The sequence below is a fragment of the Pogona vitticeps genome, chromosome 6 (genome assembly GCF_051106095.1).
Source record: "Pogona vitticeps strain Pit_001003342236 chromosome 6, PviZW2.1, whole genome shotgun sequence".
Taxonomy (NCBI): Eukaryota; Metazoa; Chordata; class Lepidosauria; order Squamata; family Agamidae; genus Pogona; species Pogona vitticeps.
In genome coordinates, this window is record NC_135788.1 from 5,664,573 (window position 1) to 5,689,747 (window position 25,175).

At 44.3% G+C, this 25,175-nt stretch overlaps 1 protein-coding gene across 1 annotated transcript in view; it reads right to left on the reverse strand.

The window, feature by feature from the left end:
* XIRP1 (xin actin binding repeat containing 1) overlaps positions 1-13,320 on the reverse strand; it is a 28,417-nt gene extending 15,097 nt beyond the window's left edge. The window contains exon 1 of the mRNA XM_020806341.3: positions 12,895-13,320. The gene's annotated coding sequence lies outside the window, so the exon portion shown is untranslated. The remainder of the gene's footprint in view (positions 1-12,894) is intronic.
* Between the last annotated feature and the right edge of the window lie 11,855 nt (positions 13,321-25,175).

Here is a 25,175-nt window from a genome sequence, read left to right on the forward strand (position 1 = left end):
TCACCTTTTCCTTTTGTGTCACGTCTTTTTGAATTATAAACCTGAAGGAATGGGATTGTCTTCTCTTTTTTAAAATTACTGCATAAGCTCCTCTGAGCACCATTCCAGCTGTAGAGAAGGATACAAATTTGTCTCTCTCACACACATGCACACACACACACACACACACACACACACACCGTATTTTTCCGTGTATAAGACCATACTTTTGTCTAAAATCTTTAGACCAAAAATTGAGGGTCGTCTTATACACGAAAGTAAGCTGAGGAGAGAACAAAAAGAAGTGGAGGGGAAAGCAGGGATCAAAGCGATCCTGCAGGGCGTTGATCCCTTTCCCCCTTCACTTGCTAAGACCCACTCAGATTTCTTAATTTTTAATTAGAAAAGGGAGGGGCGTCTTATACACAGAAAAAATACGGTACACACACCACAGCAAAAGTCAGAACGAGCCACACTTTTAGATCCTTTAATATAGGAATGCTACTTTTATATGGAAGTGAACGAGAGCATTTTTCTGGCATGCTTCTGCATATTTCTAAAAGAAGACTCGTGCTTGTCGTCTTACACCCATGATGAAGCACAACTGCACCTCCTTCTCTAGTATCTGCACTTGGGGAGGCAGGCTTGGGTGAAAAGCTGCCCGGGGATCCATTTATGACGGGTCTTGACATTTCTCAAAGCTCAAACAGCTGAAAATACCAAATGGAACTGTAAGAATGCCTTTCCCCTATTCTTCTATGCGTGGTACTTTTGTCATGTGCACCACTGACGGGGGAAAGAAATTAAAAAAAATCCAGCCACCCCTGGCCCCAGCGAGTCTAGGTATTTGCCGCTTGAGAGAGAAACCCGAAATACATACGTTGTGTTTTGACATTTGCGACCTTTGACTGAGAAACGGTTTTCTTTGCAAAGTCTGCTTTGATAATCCCCCTGTTTCTGCATTTCGCGGTGATGTTGCGCTGGGGTTTTGCTGGGTGTGCCAGAGATTTTCCCGGGCCCAAGGCTTAGGCCATATCTGGATACGGTGACTTTAAAAACAAACTGTAATGCTTTTAATAAGCCTAAACGATGGACACTGTGAATTTGCTGGGTGGGCCGGCCCTACCTTTAGGTAGAGTGAGGCACTCACCTCAGGGGGCAGATGCTGGGGGGGGGGCAGAAACAGTGGCTAGCTGCCCCGTAGCTGGTTGCCTGGGGCCACCACTTATTTCCCCTCTTGGAAAGAGCCACACAGCTCTCCTTTGCCCCTTCGATTTGTGTGCAACCCTAAGCTGTGGCAGGAGACACTTTTTGCTAATTTTGAAGGAAGATTTAGGCCGGGCCGGTTGGATTCTGTACTTCAAATGGAGTGTTTTTGTGTGGGCTTATGTTCTCTGCTTCCAGCAGCCCAATTTCTAGAGCTGTTCGTGAGAGAGAAAGCCTCGAATCGGATATGAATTCAAGAATTTGAGACCGGGAGGAAGACGGGGGAGGGCTCTCTGCTACAGCTGCCTCACCAGCCTCTGACGCTGCGGATATGATTCGTCTCCTCCCACCGCCTAGTGGTAGGGCTGGCCCTGCCCGCAAAATCAAAAGATTTCGAACCACTGTAACACCCGTCCCCTTCACTATTACAGCCGCTGGAGAACCACATTAACAATTCAGCTGTCACCTACGAAACCTTGGGTTCTGTTCATTCATTTAATTAACTTATTTATTTAAAATATTTTTAACCTGCCTTTCACCTTTTAAAAAAAGGACCCACGGTGGCTTACAACATTCAAAAGATGATATTTAAGCGAACAACAATAAGTGCAGAATACTAAAAGGATCAATGAATCCATAACAAAGACATAAGGAATTTACCAAAATACGTTCAGTGCAGTGAGGCACAACAATCCATTTTCCAAAAAAACACACAAAAAAACAACCCACCTGGCGACCATTTCCTCAAGGAAAGCTTGCCTGAAGAGAAAGGTTTTTGCCTGTTTGCAACCGGACAGTAAAGATGGGCCCAGTCTGGTCTCCTGTGGCAGGGAGTTCCAGAGTCCGTGAGAAGGTCCTCTCTCATGTCCCCACCAAATGCACCTGTGAAGGTGGTGGGACTGAGAGGAAGGCCTCTCCTGATGATTTCAGTTTGGAGAGATCCTAACTCCTTGCTCTGTTTTAAGAGAGGACACTTGAGCCTTCTGGCAGAGAATATTAAGGAACACCCCCCTCCCCCAAAAAACACGTACAAATCCCAGGGATTCCATGGGACGGAGCTATGATAGTTTAAGTGGGATCAAATGGCTATAATGATGCAGTGTTGATACTTTCCTTGATGGTTGTGGATGTATCTAAGATTTTGCTGTTTATAGAGGATCTGGATTTGATCTATGGTACCTCCAGTTCAGAAGATGCCAGATGAAGCAAAAGATCTTAGTGGAAAGCTATCGATGAAAAGCAAAAAGAGTGTAATATGCTGCTTATATACTGCCCCGTAGCTATTTAAGCACTCAATTTGCTGATCTTGGAAGGGTGAGTCAATCTTGAGTTGGCTACCTGAGCCCGTTGGGAATTGAACGCAGGTCGTGAGCAGAGTTTTGACCGTGGTACTGCTGTTTAACCACTGTGCCACATGGCTCTTTCAGCTGGATAGTACAACACCTTGCTCTGCATTGAGGTAGCTAACTTCCTGCATCCTTCACCTGAATCCTCTTGGCAAGGAAATGAAGGACGATGTTGCTCCTTCGGCAACTTCACCTAAACCTCAATTATCGAAGTACAGTAAAAGTTAGGATACATTTAATCTGTAGTGGTGTTAATCCATTGTTGTGTTCAGGCAACCGGCAAATAGCAGTAATTGTACCTTGGAGGGTGATCGAATGAAAGAAGAGATCATATCTATGTAATAAAGTCAGAATGAAGATAGCACCTTATTGCCTTGAGGTGAAGAATATAATCTACAATAAATTTAAAATTTGCATTGAGAATGTTCATTGTACACGCCTGCGTATTTTCCATTCTGAAGTCATGGATTTTAACTCTGGCAACTCTTAAAAAGCTAAAAAAAAGGTTGCAATGTGGGTTTGCTAGAGGATGGTAAGGCCTTCCTGGATGGAGAGGGTAACTAAGGAAGAAATACTAAAGTGAATGAATAAAGACCAAGAAATCATGAAACACGTAAGGCTAGGCTACTTGGGGTCACCAAACGAGACCTGAAAAGTGCAGATTGTTACAGCCGATAATTCAAAGAATAATACACGGAGAAAGAATAGCAGGAAGGAAAAGAGTGTATTAGCTCAAGAACCTTCGAGGCACTAGTTTGTATTGTAATATGCAATAATAACAACTCATGCAACGTGGAAAGAGCTTATAATGATGAGCTCTCATTTTAAACAGCCTTTCAGGGAATGCTCATGACTTCACTGCTGAACTGCTATGCTATTGCAGAACTGCAAATGCTAGAGCAAAAACAGTTATGAATCGCAGCGTACAAAAGTCTGGAATCACATCTGAATGAACCACGCCGTTTCTAACCCAACCTTTCGTATTGTATTGGAATTTCTAGAATGCTTGCCACGCGATCCTGCCTGTGTCTATGGAGATGAAAGCCCCACAGAGCTCTGGAGGGCTTACTCCCGAGTCAGTGGGTGTAGGATCGCAGCCTTGTTTATCTTCTTTCTGCATTTTCCCAGGCAAGATCCCGGGAATGTAAAGATGGAGAAGCACCCGCCCTGTTAAAAGTTAAAGCAGAGGAACAGAACAGCGAAATATGATGAATCGCACTGGGGGGGGGGGGAATCCCTCTTTTTAAAAAAAGGAATGTTTTAACATTCTTTCTTAAATTATGCAGGGATAAACTGGGCCCTGAGCATTTTTTTCCCCTTAAGGAAAGGATTTCCTTTCTTTTCAGTACCACTGCGAAGAAGGCCTTGTTTCTCTGAGAGATCAGGGCTAGACCAAAACTGGGCAGCCGCTGAAAGGATGAACGGGCCTTCTGTTGGAAGAAGTGTATTTTAGTTTGAGTAAGTAATAATCCTCATGTGCCGTCAGGTCAGTTGTGACTTATGGAGACCCTTTTCTGAGTTTTCCAGGTAGAGACTGCTCAGAAGTGCATTACCCTTCTCTTCCACTGGGGGCGCTGTGGGACGGTGCCGCTGGCCCAAGGCCACCCAGGCTGGCTCTTCTCCCAGAAGGCACAAATGGGGAATCGAACTCACAACCTCTGGCTCTGCAGCCAGAGACCTTCAACCACTGAGCTATCCAAAGTGGCCTATAAAGTATGGGAGAGTAACCCATATTATGTCTCACGGTTGCAGGGCTGATTAGATCTGGCCTGCCCGATCTAGTTGTCCTATGAGAGTTTGCTGGACTAAACACACACACACACACACACACACACACACACACACACACACACACACACACACACACACACACACACACACACACACACACACACGACAATATTCATCTTAACAGTTCTGAATTTTGTTTTTTAAACCTATACAGATCTTTATCATGATGATTATTTTAAGGTCATACATTTGGACCAAACTGGGCATGACAATCATCACGGACCGGATAGTTACAAGATGGGTTGTGAGTAGGGCTTGCTAGAAAGTAGGCACAACGGGCTTAGCAATTTGGATCAGGGCCACACCAGGGGCAAGGAATTGATTCCCTGTTTATCTGGATGCGTCCCTTCCATTTTTTTAAAAGGGAGAAAACTCCCACTGGCATCAGTACATTTCTCTCTCCCCCCCCCTCTCCTAATAGGCATGGGGGGGGTTGTGTCCCAAAAACAAAACCTGAAAAATGTACACAGATAACACTCACTGGCTTGACCAAAGTCAAAATGTGATTAACCCTCAAGACTGATTTTACACTCTAAGACGTTTCTCTCTCCCACCATGGCTAAGAACTGTGAACAAATTCAAGTCAACAGCTGAAATTCCATCCAGAAAGAAGGAAGCATCTAAATACTCTCTCTCTCTCTTTTTCGGCATGTCAGGGAGGTGTCCTTTTCTTCAGACATCCCTTCCCGTTCCCCCCTCCAGTTTCACAGCGACCGCAAAACCCCTGCGAACCGGCCCTCGCCCAACGCCCACCCACCTGTTCGCGTTCATGGACTCCTTCCTCCAGCCAGTCCGAGCTCCACCATTTGGGCTTCTGCTCCCGACGGACACAATCCTCTCATACAAAGCCAGAAGCTGCAAGCTCAGCGCCCAGCCTCTCTGCTCCAGGCGGCCACAGGCATGATGATGTTGTCAGCTTTGCTACTGAAACCATCTGCCCCGAACAAACAGAGCCGGCTGAGCAAAATCCTATTGTGTTGACCCTATAAGCCCTCCTTTGGCTGCTTCTCCTGCCAGCCCTGCTGGATTTCTCTCCCTGCTTGTGGAAATGCACAACAACCACCGTAACAGGATTTCAAATGCTTCCCTATTCGCGTTTCACGCCTTTCTTCTCGGGAATTCGAGATCTCAAATTTTGGACAGTTCTTTTCTTTTTTTAAAAAAACTGCATCGCAGAGAAGCAACTTCCCAGTAGTCATGTCAGCTAGAAGATTCTCCAAGAGGTCATTTAAAAAAATGAATGCTCCCAAGGTTGCATCATCATCATCATCATCATCATCATCATCATCATCATCATCATCATCATCATGTTAGAACTGCACAGCTGGAGGGGACCCTATGGGTCATCGAGTCCCTGTCCAGGAGGCCCTGCAGGGAATCAAACTCCCAACTTTTGCCTAAACCACTGAGCAGACTTATTTATTTCATGTACTTAATTACATTTTTGTCCCACCCAATTAGTGGCAAGGCCACTGTTCTGTCTAGATGTCATTGAGATCCAATATGGTGAGAAAATACAGAACGTTACAACGTAAAGAAAACCCCAAAGAAACAATGAGTCTGCTTGAGTTGGGTGCAGACAGATTTGGACGGGGCACTAAAGGTCATCTAGTCTCACCCCCTGCCAGTGCCAAACCGACCAACCAACCACCCGAAAACATCCCCAAAGGTCACCTGACCTTTGCTTCAAAACCACCAATACAAGCGGATTTGCCATCTTTGGTGCTTTCTGTTCTCCTATCAAGCACGACCTTCTCTTTTCAAGAATGTCTTGTAATTTTACCCCGTAATACTGCAGCTGAGCAAACATGGCCAGATTCTAGGTTGGTCCAGAGGGAAACATGGTTTTCAAAGCCCCCGCATGACAGCATTGACTAAGTCAATACCCATCACACCTATTCTACATCAATAAAGTTGGGATAATAGTTCAACGGAGGTCAACAATGGCAAAAATAGTTGGCTCCGCACTTCCTTTCTTGGTATTTTTTTTCCAGCTGACCAGGCAATGTGAAGTTCAATCAGCTGAGATCCATTTTTTGATCTTTCTGGCATGACACCGGGTTTTGTGGTGGAAGAGGAGCTGAACATGGCGGAACTTCCAGTGACAAGTTCATTTCCTGGTAGAGATGGGCGCGAACCGCCAAACAGTGGTTCGTGGCAGTTTGGTCTTTTGGGGTTTTTTTGCCAGACAGGTGTTCGGTGATTCCCAGCCCTGCCCGCTCTGGTGGGCACCCCCTCAGAGGCAGTGCACAGGGGAGGCAGGCAGAGAAGCTGGGTTGTTGGTTGAGTGGGCGTCCAACAGAGGAGGTGGGGCTGGGAATCACTGAACACTCGTTTGGCCGAAAAATGAAATGACACGAATCACTGAAATGGTGGTTCCTGCCCATCTATCTCCTTTTCCTGGTCAGAACTTCCTGACAGAAGGTTTTAAAAATGCCCCCTCCTCAATAAAACGATAACCTCCAGGAACAAAGGCGTAACAGGAAAGCCCAGAGTGGCCTTGTAGCCATAGGGGAGGTATAAAAAAGGAAGGAAGGAAGGAAGGAAGGAAGGAAGGAAGGAAGGAAGGAAGGAAGGAAGGAAGGAAGGAAGGAAGGAAGGAAGGAAGGAAGGAAGGAAGATGATCTGTAATGATTCATTAGAATTCCTTTCTCAGAGAAATGATCTTTTTTGGCACGGAGTAGATGCAAATACCTTCGGGGTCAATCATAACCAGCGATGCTTATTTATTGTACAACTCCTGCCTGTCTGGACAAGCCCCCAGTTGTTTATTTATTTTATTTATTTATTTTATTTCTATCCCGCCTATCTGATCATATTAGACCAACTCTTGTTGCAACGATGAAGCGCATACATACATAAGGCTAATGTGAAACCTAAGGAATTCTAGAATTCAGTCTGAATATCACTTTTGACAGAACTAGATAATACATTTGGGAGATCTTTTTCCTTGCCTACTGGGTTTTTTTAAGTTATGTTTTTAATTCTTGTGTTTTAATATTTTCTAAGTTCCTTGTGTTTGCATTTTATCTGTGTTCACGCCTTCTCGTTGTCAGCTGCTTGGAGTGCTGTTTTGCATGGAAAGGAGAGAGAAATGCAATTGATAAATAACTAACTTTAAAAGGAGGGGTTCTCCAAATCTCTGCTCTATCTGTTTTGCCTTTTTCCAGCTGAAATTTGGTGGTCATCGTATTAAATGATTGCCAGCACTTAATATTCATTTTTTTTTTCAGAAAACTGGAAATAAGAGGGAAATGGGGTGACTGAGATCCTAAGAAAAACTTCAATTTCCAATGAGAACAGGGGAAGGGTCAGTAGGTGTTGAGGTCCATAATAAGAGTTGATTGGAAAAAGTTATATTGTCTTCATATACTCTTATACTCTTCATATACTCAAATTTGCAAATTTGAGCATTCACACACAAGCCACCTAGAAAAGTTTGTTTTCCGGACCACCGTTCCAAAAAACGAACTTTACCAGGCTCTTTCCCCCAACCACAGAAAGAATGATTTGTCTTCCCTGATACTACATCTGTCTTCGCTCTTAGCCGCATTACCTTTGTCATCCCCAAATAGCAGGATCAGTGACCCCCAGCATTCCCGCCCCTCCTTTCCAGGGCCAGCGTCTCAGTTGCTGGAAGTTAAGGAATTCACTGGCGTGGCCTCATCCTCTAATCCCTCTGCCTTTTAGCTGTGGGGCAAGATAATTTGGGCCCTGACAAAAGGCTGGCTAAGCACCGGCGCCACGCATGTGCCCGGCCTGGTGGAATTCTCATAGATGGGTAAACAGTAATAATAGCGGGAGGAGAAGCCAATGTGGCAGCTTAATCAAAGCGGGGGGTCGTCGGGCTCTAGACAGCCCCGTTCAATCAATGGCTGTGGGCTCAACCCTCTTGCCTGCCTCCACTTCCCCTACCCTAGCAGCATGCTGGGGGACCCATTGTCCTCCGCTCAGCCCTCTGATTCTGTCTACATTCCTCTCTGAGCCACCCAACTGCGAGACAGCATGATGCGTCCCTTTCAATTTCCACCAGCGATCAAGAGTTGAAGCTTTAAAGGGAAAGCAAAAATGGAATGAAAGTTTTTTTAAAAAAAAGGACCTAGTGATTATCAAGGAAACCATTGGTCCTTGGGGTTTTTTTAAACTACAATTCCCACGATCCCACACTACGTGTTTGTAGGAATTGTACACATACAAACTTGGAAGATCAAGAGTTTTTTTTTTGGGGGGGGGGAATTAAATAACCTTCTTTCAGAATAATCATTGATTTTTCTCCCTGTGCCCCAGAACTCCGTTGTACTTTGCACCATACAAAAATACTGAATTGAGAAATAACGAATTTCTTTATAGAGTCAAAAGACTCAACTGGATTTTTTTTGTTGTTGCAAACTTTAGGGTTCTCGTAAGAACGTTTACATCTTCCTCCGGTTTTCCAGTGGCCCTGTGTGCGGTCCAGTCACTCTGGCGCACGGCATCTGAATTTAATAGTAGAGGAAGTGGTATAAGAGCTTAAAATGTTAATACCTCTTAGAGACAAAAGCCCCATTTAGCAGATATTAAACAGTCAGCACTCTTAGGAATGCAAACCTAGGATCTAAACACAGCCCTGTTCTCAGGAGTAAGTCCCACGAATTAAATAAGGCTTCTCCTCTTGTGAACATAACCTTGCAGCTTTGGTCACAGCTCCTGGAATCATCCTGCCAGTTTGGCCGCTGGCCAAACAATAATTGTTCTCTCTTCTGTCCATAATGCCGAGGCTTCTGGTGGACAATGTCTAGCAGTTTTGACGCTCCGGAGAATGCAAATCCCCTCCCTCCCTAAATAGCATTCCTGCTTGGGATAAAGCCATGGCGGTTTTTACATTTGGTCTGGGGGGGGGGGTTTCTGGCAGTGGGGGGAGAGAGCAAGAGAGAGACAGAGTGAACTGTGCATGAAAGAATGCAGAGATACTATTTCTGGTTCAGAAATGGAAAAGGCGGTTCCTTGAATGACAGCTGCCAGCGGCGTTTTGGGACGGGTAGTGGGGGGGGGAAGGGTTTTCCCATTTATTTGGCAGCTGGCAATAGAAGCCTAATTTTGGGAGTTTCATTCCTCTAAAGGGCTGGGTGGATCTGGCATCCGTAAAGAATGTCAAGGAACGTAAGATGGGCGAAATCGCCAGGGCAAGGTAGCGCCAACGTCCGTTTGAACAGAAATATTGGAAGGGTCAAACTATCTGGAGAGATGGGATGTCAGCGGAATCCGAAGAGGTTGCATTGGCTTGGAAACTGACAAACGAAATGTGATACATCCATGTTTGTTCCACGCGTCTCTTGATTCAAAAAGAAACCGACAGCGATACTATTGTGAAAAATAGATGCGAGTGCATTTATGATTATTTTTTAACCTGTGTTTTGCGATGGGACTCGTTGTCCCATTTTCCTAATCCTTGATAGGTCCAAAGCCCGGAGAGAATAGGAACAACTCTGAAAACACTGTGCCGTGGGGCTGTGAAACGCCAAAGGGACAGGTGGAAACAGCCAGGCGAATTCTCGATGGGCATCATTGGAAAGGAGTAATGAAGGCAGAATGAAATGAAATGCAACCGAAAAGACAGAGGAAAGGAATGCGGCTTTTAAAAATGCGCATTAAAAAAAATAAATTAAATCTAGGGATATTTCTCCAGTGGTTTTCCAGATAGACCACTGCCTGTGGCTATTCCATTTAGCACCGCCTGTCTCCCACCATCTCCCTAAAGCAGTGGTCCCCAACCTTGAGCCTCCAGATGTTCTTGGACTTCAACTCCCAGAAATCCTGGCCTGCAGAGGTGGTGCTGAAGGCTTCTGGGAGTTGTGGTCTAAGAACATCTGGGGGCCCAAGGTTAGGGACCACTGCTTTAGTGTACGTGGAATGTATTTCTTGAACAATGCTGCAGGTAAAGAGGCAGGTTAACAATATGAAAGCAAAACTCATTCCATCCTCAAGCAAGCATAAAGTACCAGCATTTGCTAATAAAGCCCCCCGAGAATGCAGTATGAGCTGATACCAATATATCCCCCCCAGGAAAAGATCTCTCTCTGGGTGTGATAACATGGGGAAATAGCTTGCAGTGGGGACCACTTGTGGAGCAATCCGGTGTGATCTGTTTCCTGGAGATCCCACGACATACAGGGAAATGTGCTCCAGACCAACCCCGATCTGTGGACAAAATGGATCTTTTGGTCTAGCTATAGAGCTTCTAATTTTGAGGTCTGGGCTACATCAGTTCCTCAGCAGACGGAAGAGCCTATTGAAGGGAGATCACACCTATTAAAGTTACCCTTTCTAGTGTGATCAAGCACCCTTCTAATCACGCTCTCTGCCCCTCTTTATGTTAGTCTCCCCCTATTGGACAATATCTGTGACTTCACAATCAGTAGGTTACATGTGATGTTCCCTCTCCCCCCCCCCCAAAAAAGCAGGTTATTTAGGAAACTTGAGAGATGTGGCCATGCTGGCAGAAATAGTCAAGAGTCCTTTTGAAAGGAACACCAAAAATGTGTAGAGCTACCTGCTGTCACTTCCTTCAACTAGAAGGCGAGCATCGGTTGCAACATACCTTCTAATAACTTGTGAGGACCTGGAAGCTAAGATTGACTTGGCAAAAGTGGCCAAATGCTACTATTGCTACCAAGAACAGCAATCATAGAAACCTTAAACATTTGTCAACACCCTCTGCTGCGTAGCTCCAGGATGTGGCCGCTCCCTCCACTCTAAACCCCACCCCCCGGCCATGCACTATGGTTTTTGATCATCACCAGCGCCATGGAAAGGACAGGCCCATTGTTTTAATCAGCAGAGCTCTACAGAATTCGGGAGCACACCTGTCCCTCTTTCATCTTACGGCCTGTCCTCGCTTCGAAGCTGGCAGTTGTGTATTGAAGAGAACAGCAGGGTGACCTCCGAAAGGGATAGGCGAGAAGAGCTGTTTTTGTGGACTATAACTCCCAGCCAGAGGTTCTGGGAGTTTCAGTCCAAACAGGAACTGTCCCAGACTTTGCCTAAAATATATGTATATATATGTGTCGCAGGGTCAGGTTTTGAATGAGGGTACCCCTTCAAGGCATTGGGGGGGCTGTCAAGGAGAGGAGGCAGAAATATTCCCTAAGAACATTATATCATTCTAAGCGACCCCCTGTTGTAATGCAGGGAATTTTGGATAGCTTGGTCTTGAGAAGGCATTCGAGTCCGTCCGCTCTACAAAAGATGTGCTCCTTGTAGGGATTAAAACGGGCAGAATTGTGGTGGGTTCACAGTCCAGCTTCCACCGAACCTCGCTTGGGGGCAAGGTTATGAAGGCGATCAAGATGAAGGCCCACAGATGGGCTCCAAAATTTCCTTATGTATGTGTGTGAACACATTTCAAACACAACCATTCCATCTAAGATGCTGGATCTGACCCACAACGGTGAAGAAATTCCTACAGCCACAATAGTTTAAGACAGATCCGTCCTAAAACAACTTTCACTTGAGTGACCAGACTAATCTTTTAATAAGCAGGGCAAGTTCTTAAACCCCATGAAGCTGAACTCATCTAGTCTTACCAACATCTTGAAATCATTATGTTTTCCTCCAAGAAAACATGTCCTTTAGATAAACTAATCCGAGGCCTGCCGAAAGCCGGGTATACAATGTCTTCGAGATACGACACTCTGAACTGTAAAAACTTACACAGGAAGTGTCCTCATGACAAAAGCATCTGTTTTGAAGAAATTCAGAATTCCAGTTTCTAAAGTTGCAATTGAATGGTTAAACTTTGAAAAGTTTGACGGCAACAGCTGTCTCTGGCTTTGTGAACATATATGTCGGAGACGTAAGGTAAAACCTCAGTCCTGTCTGCTCTCTCTCCGTCACACCGAATCTTTACATATTGTTCATCTCTCTAATTATCTGCAACCGTTACAGAAACTACGAGACATCTTGCTCCGATTTGCTAGGTACACAGATATTCATAGGTCTGAGTGCACATTACAACTTGGACACGTTTCGTGTGTTTTTTAGACAACAACTCCCAGAATCCTCCATCCAGGACGGGAGATTCTGTAAGTTCTGATCCACATGCACGTGTCTTCAAGAGGAAAATTTCTGGAATCAACGTACAACGGATGCCCCCTAACTTATGAACAGAGGCAACTGTTCAAAGTCTCAGACAAAGTCAACACACAGAAGCAAGGCCAAAATGTTGGAGAAAAATGGGAAACCTCAATTTTTCATAGGCCTTGGAAATTGCACTGAAATCAAGACATGCCTTTAAAATAGGAGTTGAAGCACAATATTATGGCCTGGGCAGGATTCAAATCATCCCCCGTGTCAGAGCAAATACATGTCACTTGTCTGTGGCTAATCATAATAATCCCATCCCAGTTTCGGTTTAGCACTGAAAATCTGGGTGATTTAAGTTAGCTTTGCTCAATGAGCCACTTAGCAATCCTCAGTGCCTACACGGGATTTTGCCGGATATGATCACCTGCCATTTAGTATCTACCATTTCCAGCAAAGATTGGCTTCTGCTAAGCTCCCCTCCCTGTTGCAAGCCCCCCAAATAATAACTTACAGAGAGTTCCCGGAGATCCCGGACGGTGCTGCCTTTTAAGAACAAGTCCTACAGGGAAAAAATCGCGAGGAAGCTCCAGTTGTTAAGAGTATCTTAAGACGGAGGCCTGCTCCACTCCTTGGTCGTAGCTCTGAGACTCTGGCTGGCCCCTCGCCGCTGATTATATCTGGAAGTCCCGAGCTATGTTGGGAAGATGAAGAGGGTGGTCTATTTTTAGGGGGCTGGCATGTTGCTATTCCACCGGGCTGAGTCAATCACAACTTCTCATAACCTTGACTGGGAGGGGAGAAGACGTTTCGGACAGCGGTATTGGAGCGCTAGGAAGGCTTACTCATGGTGTTGACTGCTAATGGCCCCCTTCCCTGGAATTCAGTAAGAGAAGGGGCTAAATTTCCCATGCATGCCTCACGGATCGGGAACCCTTTCCTGAGTCATACCCCATGTTGTCCTGTCATAATGATGCTGTTGGTCATCACGGGGTATCTGTGTGAAGACAGAACCTAATTTCTGCCCAATACCTCTGATTCCACCACGGTGTAGCACAAATCCTCATCCTGTAGCCAGTTTTGTTCCCGTAGCATAAACAAGGTGCATGATGTACACCAATCATTTTCAGTAGGGGCCATCTTGAAAACCTAGTATACCCTAGAACAGTGGTCCCCAACCTTGGGCCTCCAGATGTTCTTGGACTTCAACTCCCAGAAATCCTGGCCAGCAGAGGTGGTGATGAAGGCTTCTGGGAGTTGTAGTCCAAGAACATCTGGAGGCCCAAGGTTGAGGACCACTGCCTTAGAACATTTGAAGGGAGCCACAGGCTGGAAACAATTCTTCACACACCGTTCTATAAGCTTGGTTTTGTGACTTCTAGAATCCTGAACCGACCTATATTCCTTTCCTTTTGTGTTTATGGCCGTGGTTAAAGAAGAAAAAAAAGTAGAGAATGGCTGGTATAAAAGTTCAAATATTAAATAGTAGGAGTTTGAGTTTAAAGAACACAAGGCAATTTGCTTTGGCATTTTTGTATGCTTTGCTGTCTGATCCCAAGCATTCTGGAGAGATGAGAATGTTGGCCCTAATATATAACAAGAATAATTATGTGCTGTCAAATTGATTCCAACTTATGCTGGACCTGTCCAGAGTTTTCTCTATTGAAGATTCAGCAGAGGTTGAGCATTCTCTGCTTCCGGGGGGCCCTTGGGCTGTGCAGCTTACCCAAGGCCATCCGGGCTGGTTTTTTTTTTTTCCCCTTGGTAGTTCGGTGAAGACTCAAATGCCTCACCTCTAAGAACCTAGCTCACAGAGGTATCCAGCCAGCTTAGACCTGGTCCGGCTGTGAGATGGGCGAAGTTATTGCCTCAGGCACCAGACGCTGAAAGGGAGCAACGGCCTGCTAAAGGAAAGAGCAACTGCCTGCTAAAGGAATCTGCCATGCAGTCTTGGCTTTCTGCTGCACTGAGGATGCTGTCTCATTGCCAACACTGGAGAAATCTCAAGGCCCAATTACCGTTTTCTGTGTATAAGACGCCCCCATGTATAAGACGCCCCCCACTTTTCTAATCCAAAGTTAAGAAATTTAAGTGGGGCTTAGCAAGGGTGGCGGGGGGTGGAAAGGGATCGCTTCGATCCCTGCTTTCCTCTCCACTTGTTTTTGTTCTCTTCTCAGCTTACTTCCATGTATAAGACAACCCTCAATTTTTAGTCTAAAGATTTTAGACAAAAGCATAGTCTTTTACACGGAAAAATATGTTATCTGCTACTGATAGCCTGTCAGTAGAAGAAGGAATACCTCAAGTACTGAATGGGGGTGATTGTCATACCAGGTGCCTCACCTCCCATACTTTGCCACATAGCTTGGTTTGTTTTGTAACTGGTCTTTACAGACCCTAAACTGGTTTGTCTTGTATAAGTCTAATTTTCCCAGTAATGATGTGAGAAATACTCTCAGATTTTCCTATCTTCACTGGAAAAAGGGTGTCTTGATACTTCAACGTTGAAAAATGGCCCATCACGAGAGGTTTTTCCAACTTTGGATGAGAGCCCAAATCAGCAAACAACGTTGGCAAGAACAAAACGACAACCACTTCCCATAGGAAAAATTTGGACTTTGTCTTAAAAACCTTGTATTGGGAAAAAAATTCTGCACAAAACACTAGGTTCATTGTGCAAAAGGCAGGTTTTTTTCTCCCGCTAAAAATCTTTCAAAGAATTTTTCAGGAAAAAAGTGAAAATATGAACAATTCAGAAAATATGAACAATTCAGAACTTGTAATCTCACTGAAAAGTGGCCAATATCTGACTGAAGAGCTGAAATTCCATATGTTACCTGTGTGATGAGATGGGTTTTTGAGTTAAAATCTTTTAAAGGCATATGGGTTTTGTAATTATGAAGTGAGCCAGAGAGGTTCCATTTTGTTTCTTTGTATATAGTATCTGTGCTATGCTGACAAGTTGTTTTCTAGGCGAGCAGAGAGAATGTTATTCTGAAGGCCTGAGAAAGGACTGTGTGATTAGATAGATTTGTTGTGACTCTTTGAGAAACCACCATAAACCCAAATAACATCTGCTGTGTATGAGAAAGAATTCATGTGATGTAACAGGACTGTTTGCCTAGTAACGAACTCTGATTGGATGACATCGTGGGAAGGTGCATTAGGCCCTTGCCAGTTACTCTTGAAAAAGGAACTTTTTACCTATGGACTTTGTCTTTCCAAGACCGACCTTTCAGTGATTCGTGGCCTACCTACATGGACTGGTTTCTATGCTTTGCTGGATTACTTTTGGACTTATGGGATTTTCCTAAGGACTGTACATGGACTATTTTCTATGGACTGTTACCTATGGAATATTCTTTATGGACTTCTTTTCTTGGAATACTCCATATGGACTATGCTCTTGTAATTTAGTAAGGACTATGGTATATTTACTGGATTTTTCTTTTCTAAGGACTATGGGACATATAATGGATTTTTACTTTTGTTTAGGGATTTTTATTCTATAGTATCACTGAGGACTATAGCCTTGTTATAACCAACTTGGATTATTTTGTTTACTAATGATTTCCTGGACTGGAATTGTTTTTATTCATCTTAATGGGTTTTTGGGTTTTTGAATACTTTTATATTTTTCATTTTTTCTTTGCCTCACTACATCTGTGTAACTAAACAGCACAATGCTAGATTATTTGTTTTGGTTTAATTTGGCTTAGTAACATGCTTTTTCTTTAATAAAATAAAGATTATAAAACTCATTTGGTTTCCTGAACAGTACACTTGCCATAGGGTCATCTGAGAGTGCTGCCTCGGCCTAGCTTACTTAAGAGTCCTGTCAGTGGTGCAAGTTAAGTCTAAGGACTACAAAGCCCACTTGACCTTTTCACAATAATATCTGAGAGTACCAGGGTGTTCTTATGTGGGCAGACTTGTGAGAAGGAGTGTTGTAGCATGGCTGGCTGAATTGGACTCTTTCAGCTCATTTTAGCATGTGCAAGCTCCTGATTGCTCTCTGTCCAAGCTTACACGTGTGTTTTCGAACCCGTGTTCGCGACAACCTGTTGTATAAAAACTCTTGCCATCTTAGAGAGCAGGAAGAAAGCTTTTTAAAACTGTTTCATTTCCTGCAAGAATGAAATGAGGAGTTTATGTTCATATTTCTCAGCTTGGCTCATATCACTTGAAAACTAAAACAAATTTCTATTAATGGTTTGTAATGGAGAGTTTGCCCCTTAGTGGACAGACATTGTTCTGTTGACTGTATGACATAAATAGTTGTGAATAAGCCCGGTCCTTTTTGACCGGCTTTCACTGCTTTTTGTCCAGCCTTCTGATAATGGGTCGGCTAATCTCCAAACCTAAGGGACGTGGTGGCGCTGCGGGCTAAACTGCAGAAGCCTGTGCTGCAGGGTCAGAAGATCGAATCCACACAACGGAGTGAGCTCCCGTCGCTTGTCCCAGCTCCCACCAACCTAGCGGTTCGAAAGCATGCAAATGCAAGTAGATCAATAGGGACCACTTCGGTGGGAAGGTAACAGCATTCCGTGTCTAAGTCGCACTGGCCATGTGACCACGGAAGATTGTCTTCGGACAAAGCGCTGTCTCTATGGCTTGGAAACGGGGATGAGCACCGCCCCCTAGAGTCGGACACGACTGGACAAAAATTGTCAAGGGGAACCTTTACTTTTATTAATCTCCAAACCTAAACTGAGATATTTAGCATCAAAGAATCGTAGAATCATGAAGCTGGAAGGGGGCCTGGAAGGCCATCGACCCCAACCCCCAGCTCAAGGCAGGAATCCAAATCAAAGGATATCTGCTAGGTGGTTGTCTAAGTTTCCCTTGAATGCCTCCAGTGTTGGAGCACTCACCACCTCTCAAAGTCATGGGTTCCGTTGTCACACTGCTCTAACAGTTAGGAAGTTTTTCCTGATATTCAACCAAAATCTGACTTCCTGTAATTTCAGCCCATTGTTGCATGTCCTGCACTCTGCGAGGATCGAAAACAGATTATGCCTCTTTCAATAACTTTCGAGTGCTATCCTCTCTCTCCTCAGACTTCGTTTCTCAATGTTCTCAAACACACCCAGTTCCCTCATCATCCTCGTTGCCCTCCTCTGAAGTTGTTCCAATTTGTTGGTACCTTTTTAAAAGTGTGGTGTCCAGAACTGGACACAGTCCTCTAGATGAGGCCTAAGCAGTGCCGAATAGAGGGCACCCCCAGAAAGAAGCCACCCCCTGAAAGAACTGGAAATGAATTCAAACCAAAAGTTTTCCTCAAGCCCAGAATCATGTTTCTTGAGGACGAAAGCAGGCCTTTCAACACTAGATGGCACTCTAAGCCCTCCCAATGCCTCATAAGGCTGTTAACTCCCATCATATTCTTCAACTCAAATGGGTAGAAAATTTACTTTTTTTGGAGTGCAATGTCAAATTTCAGTGACCATGCTGGCTGGGAGATTCTGGAAGTCACTGTTAAAAACAAACAAACAAACAAAAAAAACCTCCTTCCAAGCTATGGTCTAAATATATTTTAATGGAAAGTCTGGCCCTTGAATATTAGAAGGTAATGTTCTCTGTTCTAGCAAGCATTTCCACCCCGCCTTTCTCCTTAAAGAGGGCCCAAGGCGGCCGATATCCTTGAAAAAACAAAACTGAAAGCTGAAAACAATTATACAAGGGTGGTTTACATCACTGGTTCTTAACCTTGGGTTACTCAGGAGTTTTGGACTGCAACTCCCAGAAGCCTTCACCACCAGCTGTCCTGACTGGGGTTTCTGGGAGTTGCAGTTCAAAAGCCTCCGAGTAACAAAGGTTAAGAAACACTGGTTTACATCATGAAAAGACGATATTTATAGCTAAGAACAGTGAGTATAAAGAGGCAGCTTAAAACATTAAAAGACAATAATAAAGCAATACATTGTAAACTCAGTCACTCATGTAGCTAGTTACTGGGGGGGGGGGATCTAAGCCTAGAAATGTTATCTAATTATTTTTGTTTGTTGTTGTTTTAAGCATGGGAATTAAAAAAACCCAAAAATGACCCTCAAAGAACTCCCTGAGTTTAAAGCAATTCAGAAACATTAATATAATTGACATATAAAACGTAAAAGCAAAGATAGCTGCTGTTCCTGGATCAAGTAGCAAGTGCTTCTGCAGCCAAAATGGTCTAGAAGCAAATTCATCTAACCTGCAGGAGATCCTGAAAATCAACCTATAACTGAACCCAGAAAGGTTTCTTTTGAGCCTGGCGGATAATCAGATTGAAAAGAATAATGCAGTTAATTATCAGATACATGAAAACCCTTGCAAGACTTTCTTATGCACAATAGTACAAATTGAATAAAGCACCCGCCGTAGAAGAATGGTTATTTAAGGTGCCGGAAATAGTGAAAATGGCAAAATTGTCAGTACTGATTAAGGAGAAATCATGAATGAGCTTCAGAACAGCTTGGAAGCCTTTACTGGACTTTCTGGCACATAAATTAAAAATGAATTGATGGATACATGGTTATGAACTTTAGAGATATGGATAAGACATATAATTAATGGAGACAGCTAAAAGGTACTAACTTTCATGTAGTGAATATTGACTTTGAGGTACCTCCTTTTAGATAAGTGAAGGAGCAACGGTTAGATGGAGTCACAAATGACGGGAAATTCCAAAATGTCAATACATTGGGGAAAAGTGTAAAATCGGTTTGCTCTCCCGAACCCCTCTCCCTTTTCTGCCTCCCTTGTGCTAGAAACTGAATAAAATCCTTGAAAGGTGAAACGTTTGATTTCCAGGCAGTAGACTGACTGGACACAAGGCTGGTTTGATCATCAGGCGGGGTGAGATATTTGACTCTCATGTTTGTCATCGCATCTGGTTTACTCAATACATTTCCTCTCCCCCCCTCTCCCTATCTTCTCACCATCTGTGGTGCTTCTGATGGTCATTCAAACCCTCCTGGATCTTGACAGCCGTCCGAGGAGGCCGTGACGAAAAGAACTAGATGACCCTCAAGGACCAAAATAGAAGGGTTTACTCACAGCTGTTGACCTTTCTTGACGGGTACACCGAAGCCGACACCATGGAAGGAACTGCCTTTCTCCCCCGCATGAGTTGTACCTCCTGGGAGTGACAGAAGGATGATACAGGTGGGTCAGTGGGCAACGTGGTGATGGGTAGGCGCCTTGAGCAGAGCTGAAACAAGCATTTTGGGGGCCAGGGTGTCGTTTTTAACCGAGAGGTTTTCAAATGAGGTTATTTGCATGTTCTTGCGTCTACCTCTGTTTGCGTCGTGCTTTGCCTAACATTTTTAATAGAATGTTATTGATCCATTTAGTGTTTGGATCATTCACTGATTTGAGCATCCATATTGTCTTTTAATGAGGTAACCCGCTTGGGTCCTTTCTTAGGAGGAAGGCAGGGTAAAAATATTTTAAATAAAAACGAATGTCATGATCATGCTGAGAAGGCCGCCCATGAGAAGATGATGGAAGAACAGGGGGGAGATCTAGAGGCTGAACCCATGATGTCTGTATGGGGTTCTACTTTAGCCAACCTGCTTTGTTTGCACAAGCGTACCTCGGTTTACGAAATTAATGCGTCCTCCGGGATGTCACAGCATGCAGAAATTTCGTAAACTGAAATGCGGATTGCGCGAGGAACAGGGGCAGCGCTAGAAACCTCCAGGCGCAATGCGTTCTGGGGAAACCCTTTCGTACAGCGGGGGGGGAGAGGTATTATTTTCTACGGGGTATTATTTTCTACGGCTTTTGGTTCGTAAACTGAAAATTACGTAAACCAAGGCATTCGTAAACCGAGGTACCACTGTACCTGCCTGCTGGAAGGATTATATACACTCAGGGGTGGTAGGTTTGTGTCCTTCCGGCAACAAATGGTTGCACCCTATGAACTGCTGGATAGCTCCGTGGTTTAGGCATCTAGCTGCAGAACCAAAGGTTGGGAGTTCGATTCCCCATGGAGCCTCCTTGACATGGGGATGATCTTGATGATCCACAGGGTCACCCCCCAGCTCTGGAGTTCTAAGATTATATTATATTAATATATATTAATTTTGGCACTCTTTGTCAAAACCTCACTCATCCCACTGGCTGTGAGCCTACAGCTCACGAGTAGTTGAATCGTTCTCTGCCAGTTAGTCACTTTGCCTCCAGAGGTAAAGGACAAAATGGCACCTCTAGCCAGTGAGGATGACTGGAGACTGGCTGTTGATCATCATGAACCTCCACGTTGGTCAGGGTGGCGAGACCACCTAGGCCTCTCTCTCCTCCAGAACCCCGTGGCCCTCGCTCACCTGTCTGCCAGGCCACCTGCGCGCAGCCTGTCCCACCACCTGTTGCAACACAAGAGTAGTGGCACCAACCAGCCTGCGTTGTACAAAGAACAGAGGGTGATATTGTGACCATGGATCTCTGTGAAGGATGGGAATGGTTTAGTTTTGCTTGTTCTAATTTTTCTGAAGTTTTCAAATGTCTTCCTATTTGAAATGGGAAGAAATTAAGATTTTCCTTACTTTTTCTTAAAAATGTGAATATACAGAGCAGCTTCCTCTGGAGAAACAGAATGAAGTTGACTCACTGATTTCTGCCACTATATGGAAAAATGCTGTTGCTTATTTATTTATTTGTTTGTTTGCTTGCTTGCTTGCTTGCTTGCTTCTTTGTTTGTTTGGGCACTTTCACCCCCTGCACCTGATTTTCGAAGAACATCCATCTCTAACTTCCCAGACAACTCAGCAGATCAGAGTTAGCGTTCAAAGTTCTACCCTGACCTCCTAACCGCTTGGATGTCAATAGTTACAAGTGATGAAGTTCTCTGTTACTAGTTACTTTTGAGATAAAGAAGAATGTAACTAGTAATTACAAAGCGACTTCTCAGCTGTAACAAGTACCCTCTAAGTAATTTGCAAACATTAAATCTTTAGAACAATTTAAAATTCAGAGTTTAAAACATGTACAACTAAAATAAATAAATAAATAAATAAATAAATAAATAAATAAATAAATAAAAACATTAAAACCATGGCATTAAAGCCTACGCAGGCCAGGATCTTCAACACCCACCCAAAGGTTCTAATAAATATGCTTTGATTAAGTGCCGGAATGATACCGATGTAACTTACAATTAAACTTCCAAGGGGAGACCACACTACAGTTGAGGTGTCATGGCAGAGAAAGGTCTCCTGTCATCTCCACATAATGAACTGTTCGGGACATGAAGCAGGGACTCCCCAGAAGATGTTGCTGATGATCACTCAGGCAAGCTTATACATGGGAGAAGTACTCCTTGAATGATCCAGGTCCCAAGCTGTTTGGGGCTTTGTAATGAGCAGCACTCCATTACTTTCAGAAGTCATGTTAAAAATGACTTTAGATTGTGAACAAGGACCACCAGACTTTCACCCTTTTTTAAAACAGTAGTACCCCGTATCTGTAGGGGATTAGTTTCAAACCCCCCCTTGGATATTGAAAAACATGGATCATCGCAAATGCTATTTTTAAAGGGATTGTTATACATAGCATGGTTCTCGGGCTCGTTCTGGTGACCAGTTCTGGTCACTTCATCTTTTTGAAATATATATTTCTAGGAGTTTGCTTTTAATATTTTCAATCCATGGATAAGCGAAACAGTGAATACTTGATCCTGTAGGTGCAGTATCAGAACTGGCTACTAGAGGGAGCCAGAGAGCATTCCCAAGGTTTTTTTTTTCCTGGCCCACTGGTAACAACAACAAAACTCATGGTTAAGGCTTAGTACATTGGGTTGTTGTTATCGCTACTGATGAACAACAACAACAATAACAGCAACCTGCCCGCTGAGAATAAGTAATGCAACAACTTGCTTTGGAAATGTAACATTCCAGGCTTTAGGGGCAATGGAATCGGTCCAGGAGAGGGCACCAGGACACCTGGGTGTTGTTACTTGAACTGTGGTGGCCGTACCTGTGTACACCTGCTGCTACCTGATGCATTTAACTGGAACTGTGATGAATCAAAACCCAGATCTCCTGGATGCAAACTGGCGCTCTTCCCTCCCTTTGTAGGCTTTGGAACCAGAAAGTTTCACTCACCTTCCTGAGCAAATCATGCTCACGCAGACGGGGGACGGGGCTTCCTGGCTGTCTTCCCCTCTTGCTGCTTAGGACACAGCCGGGGTCCCCTCTCCGAGCTTGGATCCTTGGGTTGGTCGGACGAACGGCCCCCGTCTTGTCGGTTTCGACGGGGCCTCCCTGACGGTTGGCGCGGACGGATGCTTTGCACAGCGATTTCCCCACGCTTGGCGAAGAGGCGGCTCTTCCGGAGTCCAAACTGGCCTGGGAAAAGCTCTTGGCCTTCAAGGTCGAGGGACCGTCCCAGGAGAGGACAAAATCCTCCACAGATTTGCTCCTGAAAAGTCTGCCGTCATGGCTTGGAAGAGGAACGCCTCTGAGTTCTGTCCCACTCGATGTCATCTTCTGTGAATTTTTCCCCCTCAGGCTCTCCACGGGCTTTGGAAGAAATGCGTGAGAAGAAAGAAGTGACCCTCTACGCCTCTATGCCTTTTTTTCCTTTTCTTTTTTAAACAGAAAGACCTGTTATTCTAACACATGCCAATCCCACAATGTTTAACCCTGTACCCCCACCGGACTTTACCCTTCAAGTCAGGTGGCCTTTCACACTTGAATGCCTCTTTTCTCTGTACGAATTTATGGCCTGGCAGGTAGAAAAATGCTGCTGTTATTGATTTCTGCACATTTTGGACATGGGATATGGACATTTTCTGCGACACTGAGGTCTCTGCTGCCAAGGGGGATGAGAAGATCTTAAGCAAAATGCCTTCCCTGCCCTCACATCAGGGTGATATTCCCTACCTCGAATTCACTTCACTGGGATCAGCTGCTGCAAACCCAAGGTTGTGGTTTCCTTGAGGGAGTCAATCCATCTTGTATTCAGTCTACCTCTTTTCCTGCTGACTTCCCCAGCATGCTTGTCTTTTCCAGAGGATCCTGCCTTTTGATGATGTGCCTAAAGTAGGACAGCTTCAGCTTCAAACTTACCCTGCTTATGAAAAAAAAATCAATTCTTCAAAACTGAAAGTGGACTTCCAGCCAAATTAGGGTGTGGGTGAACTTTTGCTCCTGACACCGATTTTCTGGGCATTTTTGATAATCCATGTGTGTCCAATCAGAAGTCAGTAAGTCCAATCAGAAAACTGGCCCTTGGAGATGCTGAAGTGATCCACTCCTTCTGATACAGTGCTTAGCTATCTTGTTAGCCAGACAAACAGCCTTAATGTCTTTTTAACAATAAATGACCAGCCCGCTTCCTTTACTGTCAGATTTAAAGTTCTTTATCATTCACTTACCTTTGGATTCTTGCCAGTAAAGGAAGCCTTTTCACCATGAAACGTATTCTGATATCTATAAAGTGGAAAATAGATCTTAGATAAATTGAGCTAATAAATGAACCTTATTAAATGAATGCTTGCTGAGGAGACCTTCGGAGAACTACGTATCCCATAACCCCCATCTTCTGGGCCTGTCATTGTCTCTTTTCCTCCTTCTCTTCCCCTTTGCTGTGATTCAATGACTGCCAGTTTAAGGGAAGGATTGAGAAAGATGATGGTTCAGGTATGTTGTAAGCCCTGTGTCCAGTTCTGGACACCACGTTTGAAGAAGGAGGCCAACAAATTGGAACAAGTTCGGAGGCGGGCAACAAGGATGATGGGTGGGGGGGCTGGAAACCAAGCCCTGTGAGGAAAGACTGAAAGAACTGGGCAGGTTTAACTTTGAGAAAGGAAGACTGAGGGGAGACAGGAAAGCACTCCTCAAAGACTTGAACGGTAATCTTATAGAGGAGGGGCAGGATCTGTTCTCGATCATCCCAGAGTGCAGGACATGTCACGATGGGCTCAAGCGACAGGAAACCAGATTATCAGGAAAAGCTTGATCAGGGGGTTGGACTGGATGGCCTCACAGGCCCCTTCCAACTCCATTATTCTATGATTCTATGATGCTGAAGAATAGCAAACTGGGGAAAAGCCAGAAACTGAGTTCTCTGCTTGGTTTCTAACTGGCATTTCAAGGCTCAGCTTTCAAACTAGAATCCTGTTTCTATTGACCTACTGCTTTCTGCCACCAGGTGGGAGTGGAATGAAAACAGAGGGTCCACATGGCACATAATTTGTTGTTGTTGTGCGCCATCAAGTCACCTCTGACTTATGGTACCACAATGTTCTAAAGTGAGAGGAGAGGAAAAAACTACACACGCTTTGGTGTCCAGTTGCCACATATTACATACAAAGGTACTGCCTGAATTCCTCGATGTGTGTCTAGCAATGCAATGAGCAGCTGAGTAATATAAGCAGGAAACTGTACTGGCAACCTTTGTGCAACTTTCCTTACACAAGTGTAACCCAGCCATAGGATTCTGGCTTGCATTTTTTAAAAAATGACACACTGCTGACCTCATCACTAATTCAGAGACGGAGCTCCTTCCAAGAGAGGTTGTTTGAGAAATCTGCTTCTTCACTGGAGACTTAAATGTGCTTGAAGAGGATGATGAAGCGGGTTGTCTCATCTCAGAGCGTTTCATCACGTTACCCAAAGACCAGGCCATGTCTTCTCTTCTACTAAAACAAAATCATTTGACAGTTCTGCTCAAAAGGTTCTCACTGCATGGCATATATTTAAAATGTAAAGTTAAAAGTAACTGCTATGAAGGCAATGTCTCAATATCATGGTGGGTGATGCTAGTGACTCCAATCCAGTGGGAGCAGTGAATCCATTCCGGGGTTTACAG